This window comes from Octopus bimaculoides, chromosome 6, assembly GCF_001194135.2.
Source record: "Octopus bimaculoides isolate UCB-OBI-ISO-001 chromosome 6, ASM119413v2, whole genome shotgun sequence".
Classification (NCBI taxonomy): domain Eukaryota; kingdom Metazoa; phylum Mollusca; class Cephalopoda; order Octopoda; family Octopodidae; genus Octopus; species Octopus bimaculoides.
Window position 1 is genome coordinate 73777419 of NC_068986.1, and position 7500 is coordinate 73784918.

At 35.5% G+C, this 7500-nt stretch overlaps 1 protein-coding gene and 1 non-coding gene across 2 annotated transcripts in view; one reads left to right on the forward strand and one right to left on the reverse strand.

The window, feature by feature from the left end:
* LOC106873829 (pleckstrin homology domain-containing family H member 1) overlaps positions 1–7500 on the forward strand; it is a 949845-nt gene that overhangs the window by 473605 nt on the left and 468740 nt on the right. The gene's annotated exons all lie outside the window — the stretch shown is intronic.
* On the reverse strand, positions 1476–1582 carry LOC128248225 (U6 spliceosomal RNA). Its single transcript, XR_008264511.1, has one exon. It is a non-coding gene; the product is annotated as a U6 spliceosomal RNA (small nuclear RNA).

Below are 7500 nucleotides of genomic sequence, written 5' to 3' on the forward strand. Positions count from 1 at the left end.
TATCTGTCTGTACATGTGTATATGCATGTATGTATATGTGCGTATGTATATGTATGTAAATGTGCATTTGTATCTATATATGGAATAATTCTATTCAATCATATAAATGACATTCATTTACAGTTTTGTTTTTTTGCGATTCAAATAAAAATTCCTCTATGGAATTTAACAAAATAGTCTAATTTTATGTTAATTTGAATGTCTGGAACAAATTTCCCAAGATTTTGTAAGTAAATAATTTATAATCCTGAACCAGAGAAAATAACTTTTAGTAAACTTATGCTGTGAACACAATATTGAGGCCAATGGTGGTATTTTCAGTAATATATATGTGTTAAGGTAGAGTAAATTCTTGAACCCTGTTGCAGACAAACGTTCTAATGTTGGTGGTAAGATAAATTACACCCACTCCACATTGTGAAGAAGTCTGTGACAGGGGACAGAAACCACATACTTTAGAAGAAAGAAACATGACAGTCAAAGCGTCAAAATAACTGGTGCTCGTTAACACTGTGTGGGTATGCCAGATGATGAAGGTCAGATGATGAGTAGTGAGAGAGTGAGAAACTTGTCCAACCCATAATAACTTGGAAAAAAACCAAATGTAAAATGATGACAATGTTGATGATGTAGTCAAGAGAGATATTTGCTGAGTGAGCTGTGATGTTAAGGGACTGAATGCCTAATTGCACGTTCAGATCTTAATTTTGTTTCAGTGTTATATCCTTAAGCATGGCATTTAACTCTGCTTATTTGAGTTTTCTTGGAAGAACACCTTCTTGTATGTGAGTACACACACACACACACACACACACACAACCTTCAACTCTTTCTAGCTCAAAGGGTTTTTCAACCCAATGTGTACTTACTATTATTTATAGCTTTATGTGATATGCTTCAAGATCCACTGTTCCAAAACAATTATTCCATGTTCTCTTGAAAGTTTATAAAATTCTCATGATGTCAACTGTATATGTGTGTGTGTGTTTGACACTGTGTATGTGTATGGAGTGGAGGCACAATGGCCCAGTAGTTAGGGCAGCGGACTCGCGGTCATAGGATCGCAGTTTCGATTCCCAGACCAGGCGTTGTGAGTGTTTATTGAGCAAAAACACCTAAAGCTCAAAGAGGCCCCGGCAGGGGATGGTGGCGAACCCTGCTGTACTCTTTCACCACAACTTTCTCTCACTCTTACTTCCTGTTTCTGTTGTGCCTGTAATTCAAAGGGTCAGCCTTGTCACACTCTGTGTCACGCTGAATATCCCCGAGAACTATGTTAAGGGTACACGTGTCTGTGGAGTGCTCAGCCACTTGCACATTAATTTCACGAGCAGGCTGTTCCGTTGATCGGATCAACTGGAACCCTCGACGTCGTAAGCGACGGAGTGCCAACAAGGTGTATGGAACTGAACCTAAAACTGTGTGGTTAAGAAACAGACATTTTTTTCCACACAACCATCCTTATGCCTATGAAAATAAATATGGAATGCTTCACAAACTTGTGTACCTTTCTTGTGCAGGAATTATGCTAATCTTCTCTGTATCATTCCAATTTTAGTATATGTGCCACTAAAACTAGTGCAGGTTATTGCCATATATTTGAAGATATTTTGATTATAGTTTCAGCTGGATTTAGTGATTGGTTATATTATCTGTTCTATGTTGATATTTTTTTGGGCTTCTACTCTGGTTATACCTATGTAAATATAATTGATTACATTACAGTGTTGTTATTATATGTTGATATAATTGTTCTGTAAACTTCAAAGGACATGTGAGATTTCATAGTTAGCTCCAGTTTGATGATGACAGGTGAACAAAGTGAGAAACCTGACTAAGGTGTGGCTGTGTGGTAAGAAGTTTACTTTCCAACCACATGCTTCTGGGTTCAGTTCCACTGCATGGCACTTTGGGGGAATGTTTTCTACTATAGACCTTGGGCGAACCAAAGCCTTGTGAGAGAATTTGGCAGATGGAAACTAAAAGAAGCCAGTCATATAAACACACACACACATATATATATTTGTGGTGTGCATGTGTGTGTCTTTGCATTTGTGTTTGTCTCCCACTACTGCTTGACAACTGGTGATGATGTCTTTATGTCCTTGTAACTTAGTGTTTTGGCAAAATTGACTGATAGATTAAATATCATGCTTAAAAGATAATAATAAGTACCGGGGTCAATTCATTCAACTGAAAGTTCTTCAAGGCAATGCCCCAGCACGATCACAATCTAATGACTAAAATTAGTAAAAGACAAAAGCCTCTTTAATGAGACAATTTTGCATTTACCAAAATTCATTCACAAAGTATTGGACAACTGAAGGTTAAGGTCAAAGAAACTTACCTAAGGTTCTATATGGTAAGACCGAACCCTGAACCATATATGCTTTTCTCCTCTAGGCACAAGGCCCAAAAGATTTTTGGGTTTGGGGGCAGTCGATTACACAACTGGTACTTAATTTATTAACCCTGAAAGAATGAAAGGCAAAGTCAACCGCGTGGAATTTGAACTTAGAACACAAAGACAGACGAAATATCGATGAGCATTTCACCTGGCATGCTAACATTTCTGCCAGCTCGCCACGGTAACCCTGAACCATATAACTATTCCTGCACACAAATGACCTTTTTACTTCTCTTGTGTAAACTTCATTTCAAAGATTTACATGGTTTCTTTTCACGCCATCATATTCTTGTGTTCTTGATTTCATATATCTCTTCCAATCATAATTTTTGAATACTCTTATATTTATACCGAAATATGTGGTTGTTATCATCATATTTGTTGAATTTGACTTGGTTAGGATTTACTTTGATGTGAATCTGTGAAGCATAGAGGTATTGTTTTGATGTTATGTTGTCTGCAGAATCTTTTAAGGCAACATTCTCATAAGTCAAAAAAAAAATTGTAATAGATTTTGGTTTTAGATAGATACAAATGTCAGGTAATATTTATTTCTCAACAATGAATTCTTTATGTGAAAAATTTCATGTTTTTGGTGCTTGTGTGTCTATGTTTTTTCTCAACAATTGTAAACATCTTATAATTTCATTTTTTTGATATTGTAAATGCGATGAAAATCATAATTTTGGGGAAATCCAAGTGAATATTGGTTGTTTGTCAATAGAGATTTATGCATTGAATTCTTATATTAAGGAATGGTATTCAACAATTACTTTCTTTATAATAAATTATGAGTTACATGTTGTCTTTGTATATAAACTAGTAATGCAAATAATTCCTTTCCCATTTTGGGAATGTATCTGTGTGGCCCTACCATACAGCAAAGATACTAATCCTCAATATTGTTCAACTAGAATATTGAGCCATCTCAGTTCAAAGTATGTTTTGAGCTAAAAAAGAACCTCTACAGGGTGGCCCAGCCTGCTAGAAATGGCAACCAAATTTCTCTCACACTACCATCCTGTAAAAGAGAAAAGGTCCAATAGGTAATGTAGTACTTGACATAACACTTAAAAGACAGGATGATCACATCTGCAATGCCTTTGATCATGCATCTACTTAATCACAGCTGACTTTGAGTTGAATTACAGTAACCATACTTGTGTGAATACCATTTACAGAAATATATATATTTTGGATAGGATTTATGAAGTTTGTCTGATATGAATAATTAATGAAGTTTGTATATTTGGAGTTGAGCATTTTATGTTTCACTTTCACTAATATAGGCTGACTCACCTCTTAAAAGAGGATTTTTGGGGGTGGGGATGGGAGTGATTAATCCAAAGTTTGAATGATTGAACAACAGACTTTTCAACTATGATCAGCACATCTTGTTCAATATAGAACTAATTATGGTAGTGGTGTCAATTAGACCCAGAGTTTTCAGGTAATGCTGAATAAGTGCTATAGATAGACTATAGTTAGGCTCCAGGGTTGGTGATTATGTGAATAAGGGGTCCAAATGTAGGTCATATATCAGCATGTGTATATAAGGATTTACTTTTCATAATGAGATAAAAATCTAAGGCTGTGAAAGATTTTAGAACATTTATAAATAGAAGGTCTTACAGCTGTTTCCAGGATATTTATAATATCCCTTCATTGGAGACAGTGTGAGAGGATGGTTAAGCAATAGTTAATTTAGATACGATAGGAAATAGAGAGTGAAGTGGAGGAACAAAAATAGATGTGAGATATGCAGGGATATTGTATTTGTAAATCCATTGTTTAGGCAGAATGGTATACATATAAGATTCTAATACCTTGTGAGTAAAATCCAATAGTCTTATATGTATACCATTCTGCCTAAACAATGGATTTACAAGTGGTGAAATTCTTGTTGGAGAAGACCTATCCAATCCACACACATAGAAGATATGGATGTAAGTGATGTGCTGAGAGAATCTTTTATCTCTTACTTGTTTCAGTCATTAGACTGTGGCCATGCTGGAACACTGCTTATAAAAACTTTTAGTTGAATGAATTGATCCCAGTACTTTTTAAAATTATCTTAACCCTGTCGCTTATTCTATTGGTCTCTGTCTCTAAATCACTAAGTCACAAGAATATGAACACTCCAACACTGGTTGTCAAGCAGTGGTGGGGGAGAAACACACACTCAAAGACACACACACACACATAGATATATCCAAATATATATAATGGGCTTCTTTCAGTTTCCATCTACCAAATCCACTCACAAAGTTTTGGTTAGCTTGAGGCTGTAGTAGAAGACACCTGCCCAAGGTGTCATGTTGTGGACTGAACCTGGAACTGTGTGGTTGGGAAGCAAACTTCTTACCACACAGCCACGTTAGCATTTTGGAAAAAACTACTTTGTGGTATTTAGCAAGGATCTTTACATTCTGAGTTCAGATCCTGTTGAGGTCAGCCCTGCTTTTCTTCTGTTCAGGGTTGATAAAGTGAAGTACCAGTCAAGTACAAGAATCAGTGGTAGTTGAGTAAACCCCCTCCCCTCATATGTGCCAACATATGAAACCATTATTATTATTATTATTATTGAGTGAGAGAGCAGTGCATGCCATCAAAGTGACACTGGGGTAAAATATACAAAGCCCAATATACCCATCATGACTACCAGTCTGTTAAGGGTACACCAGGCACATGCATCACAACCTTATGTGTGCGACATGGTGATCTCATATCAAGATAAACAGTGCATGACTTCGCAGGTGGAGCCCAGTTAGAATTTTCTTCAGGTTGAATAGCCCAAAAGGTCCTTGAATAAGGTTTGTTGAGCAAAACACCCATGTTTCCAAAGGTGAATTATTCAAAGCCCAAAGAATTCCTCTCAACACATGGCTATGATGCTCCCCCACTACTTCTGCTCATGATCAGAGATGCACATATCGTCAGCCAGCAAGGGACATGCTGAACTGGTTAAGGTCAAACAACTGAAAAGCAAATCTGTGGTATTAAGCAGAATATTTGCTGTAGCCCATCCTTTTATACCAAGACAAAACAATGTACATGATAACACTTCCAATCAACTAAGATCAGAAGCCATGAGAGCCACTGCATCTGGGCATTATTATTATTATTATTATTATTATTATTATTATTATTATTATTATTATTATTATTATTATTATTATTATTATTATCATTTAAGTGCAATTCTGCAAGCTGGCAGAATTGCTAGCATGCCAGGCAAAATGCTTAGTGGCATTTTGTCTGCCTTCACATTCTGGTTCAAATTTTGCTGAGGTTGACTTTACTGTTCCTCCTCCCAGGGTCAATAAAATGAGTACCTGTTGAACACTGGGGTTGCTTTAATCGACTTAGCCCCTCACCCCAAAATACTGGCCTTGTTCCAAAATTTGAAACCATTATTATCTAGGTGGTGATCTTAGTGTATTGGAGCAAATGCTTAGCAGCATTTCGTCCAGTTCTTTGTGTTTCAGGTTCAAATTCTGCTGATGTTGACTTTGTCTTTCGTCCTTTCATGCTTGATAAAATAAAGTACCAGTCAAGCTGTGGGTAGGGGTGGTGGTCAATGTAATCAATTGCATACTCCTTATAAGATTGCTGGTCTGGTGGTAATAGTGGTATCGGTGCTGGTGGGGATGATGATGTTGATGATAGTGATGATAATGATGATACACTTCTTTGTCTTACCTAATATTAAAGAAAGAAGAAAAAAATACACTATTTAATGTATAAACAAAATTAAAATATGATATCAATATGATATCATATAGAAACATTGGTATATAAATGTCAACAACATCAAAATGTAATATCAATATATTACATAAAAAATATGAGTAACAAATAAGATATAAGATGAAACAAAAATTTAAATAAGAATAAAATAAAATTGTTTTCTTCTCTGTTCTGTTGGTCATGTGACACATTGTCTGTTCTTTCTATTTGATCATGTGATACAATATGTCATCTGCTCTTTATATTATCTATTACTCTCTGTAACTCCAGATATCTCCCACACTCTCTCACAGTCTGTTTCTCTCTATTATCATCTTCCTCTTTGTTCTTTTCTTTTTCCCAGTCTCTGAATGTAACATACATACATACATACATACACACTCTCTCACACACATACTGTGCACTTACATAGACCAAGCACTCTCAGACACATTCACAGTTACAAACACTCAAGCATAAACATGTGCTCCCCCACGCACCACCACCCACACGCGCACACACACACACACACACACACACACACACACACACACACACACACACACACACACACACACACACACACACACACACACACACACATTAAAGTATATGATGTCTGTTTTGATCTCTATATGGTGTTAAGTGTTACGGAGCAGGAACATAATCTCTGGTTGAAATAAGTCTGGCAAACTTTATTTTTAGCTGAGTCTGTGAGTCGATCTTTATTCTTAGTTGAATCTGTGATTCAATCTTTGTACTCAGTTGTATCTCTGAGTCTATATTCTTAGTTGAAATCACTTTGGTCATTGGTTATTTCATCCCAATAATGTTCTTGAGAAAATCCGAATTTATTTCACAATGTCTCTCTGTAGCATTAAGTATCTTTGTCCCAAAGTAAGAAATGTATATAGTTCTGTGTAAAATATATATTATATACACATATATACGTGCATGTGTGTGCTTATTTCTATTTATGTGTGTATATGCGTAATATATAGATACACACATATATATATTACACATTCACACACACATAAATAGAAATAAGCATACATCTATCTATCTATCTATCTATCTATCTATATATATATATATATATATATATATATATATATATATATATGTATATATACTTGGGGGCATTTATTGCGTTTGTTTTTTCTATATGTATGTGTGTATGTACATGTATATCTGTATGTGTGTCTAGATGTTTTTTTTTTCTTAAAATTCTTTGTATAAATGAAACGGGCCAATATGTTGAAGCCCAGCCACATGGCATTTGGAGTTGCCCAAAATAAAAACAAACATCAAGTACATCATCGTCGTCATCATCATCATCATCATTATCATCATCATCATCA